Source organism: Temnothorax longispinosus, chromosome 11, assembly GCF_030848805.1.
Source record: "Temnothorax longispinosus isolate EJ_2023e chromosome 11, Tlon_JGU_v1, whole genome shotgun sequence".
NCBI lineage: Eukaryota > Metazoa > Arthropoda > Insecta > Hymenoptera > Formicidae > Temnothorax > Temnothorax longispinosus.
Genome location: NC_092368.1, coordinates 277,061 through 286,326, shown reverse-complemented (window position 1 = coordinate 286,326; position 9,266 = coordinate 277,061). Strand labels below are relative to the sequence as shown.

Here is a 9,266-nt window from a genome sequence, read left to right as displayed (position 1 = left end):
TCAGTTAATTCAGTGTCCAGATGCCGTTTTATTGAATCGAATAGTAATCATAAAAGTCATGGACATATTTTACATAATTGTAAAAACTTGAAATAATCACGTATAAGATTAAACGCATAATAAATGATATCAAAAACATAAATGTAATTAGGACATTATGAAATTCTAAATGGAATTTAAGTGGGATTGAAATTTCAAAAAATATATAAGAATTACACAATTTGTCATATTTTTTTCGCGCGCTATTGATGATAAAATACGATAGAGAAAGAAAATTATTAAATACGATAATATACAAAGAATGATGATAATTTTTGAAGAAACTTTTTGCCATATTAAATATTTAAGAAATTCCGTAGAGGCATAGAGTATAAATATTAGTAGAGATTCCTCCCCCCTCCTCCACCCCACACACACACAGATATTTTTCGCAATAAATTCTTTAGAGGGATTTTAAGAAGTATGCTTATATATTAGCATCAAAAGTTACATCAATTGAGAGCAAAAACAATGATCAAAACATCGTGACGATTATAATAAAGATGGCCAGTTAGGCCGAATAAAAAGTCTTTATTGGTAATTATTTACTGGCAAAGTAAAAATTTCTGAGAGAGAGATTTGGTTTATATAATATTCTTTAAAGTAAAATAAATATATATTGATTTCTTTTATTTGTTCATTAATGTGTTGATCTGACATGATTGATCGTTTTGTCGCGTATAGTTATATACTTCAAAGTATTTATAACAGGTTTAAAAATATGATTTTATATATATAGATATAATAGTAATTAAATGAGTCACAAACGTTTATTCATAAATTCATGCGAATAATATTATTAGACACAAAAGATTTAGCCCGACCGTATATCAGCACATTTATTATTTACTTGATTGTCATAAACCTGTCAGGACTTAATATGATTTATACATGCACGTTTGCCTTTAAAGACGTTCTCTTTAATATTTATATTGTTGCAATAAATATTACTACATGCCTCAGTGGTCGAATTGGTAAAGACATCCGTCCCCGAATAGTATAAGGGAGGTCCAGGTTTGAACCCTGGCCGGGGTAATACTTTTCGCAACATATTTATTACAGTGGTTTTAAAGATTCGTATTAGTATCGGTATTATTAAATTGATTATCAATTAAATTATGTGATTATACTATTATAGCTTCAGCTTGAGATTGCGTCCAGATCGACAGTAATGTCGCAAAGTTTGCTAAGCGAAAAATGTACATAAATTCATGCAAATAATATTATTAAGAGTAGATCCAGCCGTACATTTCTTGTTTACTTGTTATTATAAACGGTCATGACTCACTTAATATAAATATACATATATATATATATATATTATATATCGATTTTTTTATTTGTTTATCAATGTTACATGATTAATCGTTTTGTCGTGTACCTATAGTTTTATTTCAAAGTATTTACAGAAGGTTTTTAAAAATATGTTTTATAAAATTTCGATTATATGATACTGTCATGTTTCGTTGCATTTATAAGTGCTGATTTCTGCAGCGCAGAAAGTTTCGGTTATGCTTATACCGTTACTATTAAAAGTTACAGATAAAAGTACCGATAAAAGATTCGAACATGCTGCAGCTATTATCAGTACTGGTTACAACATATTTTTAACCTTGCTTCTAATAATAACGATTCACATGAGATGCAAAGGTGTGCGCTTTTCAGCCGTAACGTATTAATGTAACGTTAAATCAACGTTACGTCCGCACAGACGTACCTACGCGCGCGATCGTAAATCATAATTCTATAATTTAAGTCAGCGGTGTAGTAAACAAGGAACATGTTATTTACGTACGTCATGTTCATTTATTCACGCAACCACAGAGCGTGAAGCACCCGGTGTCAGCAAAATGCGGAACATCTACTTCTTCATGCACGCAATTGAGGCATAACGCGCGTTACACGTGTTTGAAGTTTAAAGTTTGAATGATGATTTTTAAACACGCATACGCGTGCGTCACACTCTTTCGTAAATCAAAACTTTTTTGACCCGGGAAATTGTCTGGATAGTTAACGATCAATCCTCGATGTTACCGATAAAGGAGGGGGTTAATCAATGTTTTCTAATCAATCTGTAGAGTCAGAGAGCTCTTATGCCTTCGAAGTTACGCAAAAAAGACGCGTATTACGTATGATATATTAAATATGCATAGAGTGCGAGGCGATTGTCGCATTGCGACTGAATAAATCATCATAGATATCTATTTTCTGCTCTGAATATTAACACAGGTACACACACACACACACACACACACACACATTTGCGCGTACACGTGCATTCGCAACTACACCAGATTTCGAAAATTCTCTAAGAGCATTATATTTATGCTATTCTTAAACTGTTTTAAAAAAATGATTGTTGTACATGTTTAATTATTTGATAATTCATTGAATCTATATATAATAATTACGTTATATACATATATGCAATCAAAAAATATTAGATCGTTTATTTATGTTGTTACGACGTCTTTTAAATCAAACTCACTTTGAGCGAGCTATGATGCACATCAGATTTCAGGATATAATACCTATATTTATATTTTTGTATGCCATACTTCTTGATATGTGTTAATATATGTTTTATATACACGCATATTTTTAATGCTTCGAACATTTTCTGTATTGCACAGCACAGCACAAAAATTTATAAATAGGATTTCTAAAATAGACTTTATTCGACAACGATAAAATAAACTTTGTCCTAGGAGCGTAGAATACAAAATTATAACAATTATAATGTTGATATCAAACATGTTAATATTTTGTGCACTCTTCATTTACTCAGAATACATATATTATTGTAAGATCTATTTGAGATCATTTTAAGATCTATATGTTGTAAGATCTTTTCGATTGTACGATATTGTAATTATTATTGCAGTGTTTTTCGGAGTTCCTACCTACAGTACTAGAGACAAATGCTTACGTAGATGCGTTTATACGTGATACCTCGTAGGTGATACTTCCTTAAAGAGAGCAGGTGAATTTTACAATAATATTTTAAACAAAATATTATTCGAGATAGAAGTTGAGAGTTTTTATTAACAGTGATCGTGCGTGTAAAATACAGTTCTACGCATAATTGCGAGTACATGATATTCCTCGATCATAACATCTGTAACATTGACCTGTGAAAATGTGTTTGTCACGGCCTCACATAGCCGTGGGCCTTTATTATCTCAATGTCTTATAATTTATATTTAATTAGGCGAAGAATCAATTCAAATGGAAATTATTACCTTTGCATTCGGTATAAGATTTTTTTCGCCGAAATGTAACACGCCGCACGCGCGTTAATTTCGCGCGCGTGCTCGTCATCGCGTTATTTCGACGGGGCAACGCGTTCGATATGTACATTAATGGAATCGCGGTAATCCGTAGTTTGCGAAATGGCGATCGCCCCGCGGGCATCCAACTGCTTTAGTACGCAGTGTCAATTTAGCACGAAACAATTGGATCTTTGCGAACAAATTATTAATACGGTATACCGTGTGCGGGTGTGCCGTCGCGCGAAAAGTCGCGCCGATAAAGCGCGAAACGTCATTCCCTCGTCTCTCCCGCCCCTTCCGCGGGAGGCAATCACGATATAATAATATAATTGTATACGTGCGTGTATATATAAAAGATAACGACGTCGTGCACTTAATTACAATTTACGCGCGCGTGTGCGAGTGTGTGAATACCGGCCAAACGAGTCAACGCTCTTTCGTTCGTTTGCGCGGCGGAATGTGGCCATTACCGAAATTAGCGTTGCCGATTCGATTATACGCGGTTATTATTACATCGTTGGGTGAATGCGCGCGTGTGCGAGTGCCGTGTGTTCGCGCGCGCCCGATTGTATGCGTTTGATGCATTCGAGATCAAAGGCAAATCGGCGATACTGATATTTCGCGATGCCTCTAATGGGAGATCAGCTGAAATTTTATGACGCCGATTCGTCGAAAAAAACATGCATTACGCAAACGCGCGAGTGATAGCGTTATCGGATTTCTCGCAAAAATCCATAGATTTCCGAGACACGATGGATTGCAGAGTTAATAATTGTTATCAGAATGTTAGAGCGCTCTGAAAAATTATGCTCCGGCAACAATGTCAAAGCTCCGGAAAGCTTTCATTTGACTATTGCCATCCGTCTCTAAGTACGTAGAGTTGATTCCGCGAAACTAACATAATTAGCTTAATGGAATCCTCGTGTTAACTTTGCTACGTTATAGAAACACATAAATTATACAGTGCAACGTAATCATTATATCGGGATACAACAATTTAGCACTTGAAAGTGATAAAAAGAAGATAAGTTTGTATAAGCAATTTATTATATGTTGCGTAATTGGGAATATTTTTCATATTGTGAGAAAGTGTATTAATAACAGTTTGCTCGCGCGACGCTTTAAAAACGGCAGAAACCGCAGCCGGCGCGTAACTCGTCCGCGTATTCGCGCGATCGTTACCCTGCACAAAATCGCTTTCGGAAATTATACGCCTGCCGCGAAGTCGGTCTCGGATTTATGCAGCTCGGACAATCGGCTGAGTCGCGAGAGAAAAATCGTCGCGCCTGCCCGAGACAATTCAACGAGTTTCGCCGAGCAGATCTTTTAATGCGTTCCATGTCACTGAGCGTGTCGATTATCTTTGCGATCTACCGCGACGACGGAAGCGCTCGCGATGCTAAATCAGCCAGATCGGTCCCGGACGAACCTTGAGGAGCGTTAATTCCGTGCGTTTCTTACGGCGAATTCGCGCCGTTTCAGCGTGCGCGAGAATCATATTTCGGGGGGGAACTTTGCTACGCTGACGAACAATAGGACTTCCGGCTCTTTTTCCGGTTTCTCGCGACCGCCGTGATGGACCAACGCAACGCAGCGGAGGCCTCCGATAAATTTCAACGCGCGCACCACCGACGCGTTGACGCTCGTGCATTTATAACGCATCCACGTGCACCGTGCACGTTCCCGTTCGCAGGTGTGAGAAGAGTAAACAGACCCGCTTTCATTAACGTCGCCGTAATGCGTTAAGTGGAACGAAGTTCCTGATGTCGCTTTTGACAGGCGATGTTTAAATAAGTCGCACGTGGAGAACGATAACACGCGAGATTCTCGAGGGATCTTGAGAAAATTCCCGTTGCTTCTTAAAATATTTAATTTATAGTTGCTCTCGTTTTTATTAAATCCGCTTAACTTCGTTTGGATCCATGTAATTAGAAAATTATCGGTCGACTGGGAAACGTTTCTCTCCTCATCTCCACGCTGGGCGAAATAATTTCTGGAAAGAGAGATATTTTATCATCTTCCCCTTGGACTATATTAGTTCTTTTCACAAAAGAGAATATAGAATATAGAATAACGGCATACATTAACATATATTAACATATTAACAGATTTGTTTTTAATATAAACTCTGTGAGTAATAATTCAACATGAGTAATCGATACATAAAATGCTTCGAGTGTCTACGAGCGTGTTCTTTAAGTGAAACGATGATGGAAGGACACGCATAAAAATACTGGCGCTTCCGCATGAGTCAACTTGTGATCGTAATTTTCAATTTGCCTCGCTGTAGGTTTCACGGGCAAATGCTAAAGTTCCGCTTTCTATTTTTACTACCGGCTTCGCGGGGAACGCGTAAGTTCGACTCGACCGCTCTCGTTAATTCCCTTAGGCACCGACACATGACCTCCAACGGTCTGTGACGGTAATTTCCGCGGCGTCTTGCACCCTCGAGTTTTCTTCTCCGTCCGCACAAGCCACGGATCTAATCGGGCTAGACGGCCTCTCTTTAAGACGCTGTCCAAACCAGCAGACGGCACACCGAGTACTACGAAAAAGCGGCTCTTGCGTTTCTTGCGAGCAATTTAAGAGTTTCCTGTGGATTGGTGTGTGCGAGTGCGAGTGTACGTTCGTTTATCTTAATTCTAAGACGGGTCGGGAAAGAACGACGCTCTTTTGTTCCCGCGCTCATTTGTTCGGCGACACGAGAGCGCCGTCTCATCTTCCTCGTTAGCACCAGGTGTCTTTTGAATGCATTTTCCCCGATGACGCACCACGCTATTTGCGCAAATGCGTTTTATTTTCATTTTATACACGTGTCGGTATTTTTTTTCCTTGTCATTGTCTTTTCTTCCGGTTGGTACACGTGCCGGTTGTCATATCGTCATATGCTATACGCGCGAAGACGTTACGCGCGAATCGAATGCTCGAAGAAACCCACGCGTGATCGAGCAATTCCGACCAGATCGATAATCATCTCCACCCGGAACAAGCCGATGACGCGGCGCCACGTCGAACCTCGCTGCAAAATTTCCCGTCGTAAAAGCGGCGAAGAATGGACCGTGATTTTATAAAACGCGTGTTACGCGGGCAATGATGCCATCGTCACGATGACAAAACACATATTACTTACGGCGGCAAAATAAAGCCCGAACCGCGACCGCGTTCGCGTTCGTTAATGGACGATTGTTCATCGTTAATAAGATAAAAAAGAAAATGAGATTCCGGTTCGTTGAACCCTGTCAAATATAGTTGAAAATAAGGACGGGTATTACATCCCTATCCTTGCCCTCCACCGCCCTATCCTGCTTTCTTTCCGTTTGTCACTATAAAAAATAATTATCTGCGAAATAAAACGAATGTAAACGCGAGACAGGTTATCGGAACATGTTTTTTACGCTCGTCACTTTTTTCTTTTTTTTCGTATATACTATACATCGCGAACGAAGCGGATATCGACTGCATATCTATCATCTGTCTTCGCATTTCTGCCGGCAATACATACGGCGCGCGATTGATAATTATCGTTGGTTTTTTTTGTTTGCTTAAAGTTTTTACTACTTAATCACGCGCGATTTGCAATCCATTTATCAGCATGGCGCGGCGATGCAAGGAGAAACAAAGAACAAGCGAAGGAGAATCGGGCGCCAAGTAAAATGGATGATGAGATATTAGCGCGTTCAAGTAATGCATATATTAACGAAGTTCTTATCTTTTCTGAGCGTTTGTTTGTTTCTCCACCCTATGAAGTCTAAAACTTCCCTACGGGGATATGAGTAAACACTCTGAGCAACTTACGAGAAGAGGAAGAGAGAGAGAGAGAGAGAGAGAGAGAGAGAGAGAGAGAGAGAGAGAGAGAGAGAACGCGGAAACGCGGGAATTACTATTCGGAACTGCAAAGAGAGTCGTCAGTGGTAAGGCTGCAGTAATCAACGACATAAAATGCTTGAATGCCGTATGGTTTTCTCAAAGAAAAGGAGCAACGGTATACTATTTTTCCACATTTCTACTCGCGTAATTCTTGTTCACACATTAATATTATTACGACGCGTAACATTATTCCTAATCTTACTGCGTCCAAAAATATTACGCTCTACGTCGGATATTTTTCTAAATATAACGAGCTAATGGATGAAGCAACGAATACTTTGCTCATCCAATAATTAGGTATAACCTTTAAACTAGATTAGATCAATTGGGTCAAATAAAAATTTCAATTTATAGCCGGGATGCAGAAAATAAATGCCTTTTATTAAATAGAATGATAAACATTGCAAGAGTAATCGAAACTTAAGAATTATTCAACTTTTAAATGATAGCGGATAACTTAACGTAACCGATATCCTGCTAATTGCTTATGTTTTTTGCTGGTTTATTAATCCAGTATGCGGTAATTGGATTCATTCGATGAGTAGAGAGAATCTGCATATTTAATAATTGTATAAGTTCTGCATAGGTTTAACATCATATATGGGATAAACGTGTTTGGCTATTCAATTTATAAGGGATACCGCGCGGTTCACCTAAATGGAATGTATTATACCATAATCGTGCACGAGATCTCGTCACCATTACGCTATCACAGAATACATTGAAAATCTATAGCACAAGATACTTTTGGAATCTCTTTATTTACGAAAAGAATTTGTTCAGGTATTTTAATATCGTAATCATTTAATGTGAGAAGTTTAGTTTTATAAATAAATATATACAAATAGAAAGTGCAAATTGATAGTTATATTTATAACTGTGTAATTATAATTGAGTATTAATAATATAGTAAATATAATATAATATAATATAATATAATAACGAAAATTCTATGACGGTAGCTACTTGCGTTATTAATTTGAAAAACGTAAAGCCCATTGCTATTTTTTAAATATGCAAATAGAATATTAAAATGGAGTGTCGAATTAATTATCCTAATTGAACGCGCAGCTAATGACGCAGTAACGTTAAGAATTTCAGGGTTTTTTTAGACAAATATATTACATATGAACGCTGTTGATAAGTTTATCGCGATTGATTTTGTTGTAAAAATGATTTCGTTAGTTACGATGGAATGGATTTTCTCGGATTTAGAGAAAAATATAAGTAACAGGAAAAAAACGATCTGTGAATGTCAAAAAAATTTGTAAAAAATAATACGATCTTTTCTTACTGAGATGCTGTATCGGATTTTCTTTCTTATGCTACTATTCTGCCGTAAATAGTTCACGTATGTTATGCATGTCAATTAGCGAGACGCGGTAGCATTCTGTATCATTTGTGTTTCCATTTGTATCTCATTGTGTATTGTTGTTTTGCCATAATGTTAAGAAACGGCACAATTTCCTGCTGCAAGAACATATCTAAAGAGCATTGTTGCGAGCTGATGCATCGCTCGCAAAACGATTATTATTATTAGCTATGGTTGGTATACTTTTCGTCTTCGTTCGCGTGATACGCTCGTTAATTAACTTATGCACACAATTTCATGGTAGTTAGACACTGCGGAGAATACTGCCAAAATTTCTCCGGGCAGCCTCGGTCTCTCGGCATGGTTAAAATATTCGCGCGGGTCGACTTTGCCATTAACGGATAAAATAATGACCGACGAAACGCAAACTGGATTGATTGTTATCCTGGCAGTTAACAATGCAATTATCGGCTTTGTCGCCTTGACGCAGCGTTCAGATGTTACGTAAGCACGCACGCCGAAGCGCAAATTTCGAAATTATCGCACGTAGCGTATCGGCGCGCAAACACTGCTTTGTCATTCCAAGCCTCCTGCATTCAGGAATAATCCTTATTGTTGTTTCATGCTTAATAAGTCGCTGTCTTATCGGTCTTATCGGCGCTTAAAGATCGTAACTGGATTATATTTTACGAATTATTAAACTCGGACAACGTATTGCTCATATAATGAGTACACGAATATATGAATGTATGAAGGCATGAATTTATTTTATAGCT

The 9,266-nt window shown here is 37.7% G+C and overlaps 1 protein-coding gene across 3 annotated transcripts in view; it reads left to right on the top strand.

Moving 5' to 3' along the window:
* Window positions 1-9,266, top strand: part of LOC139821681 (kin of IRRE-like protein 1) — a 347,436-nt gene that overhangs the window by 120,967 nt on the left and 217,203 nt on the right. The gene's annotated exons all lie outside the window — the stretch shown is intronic.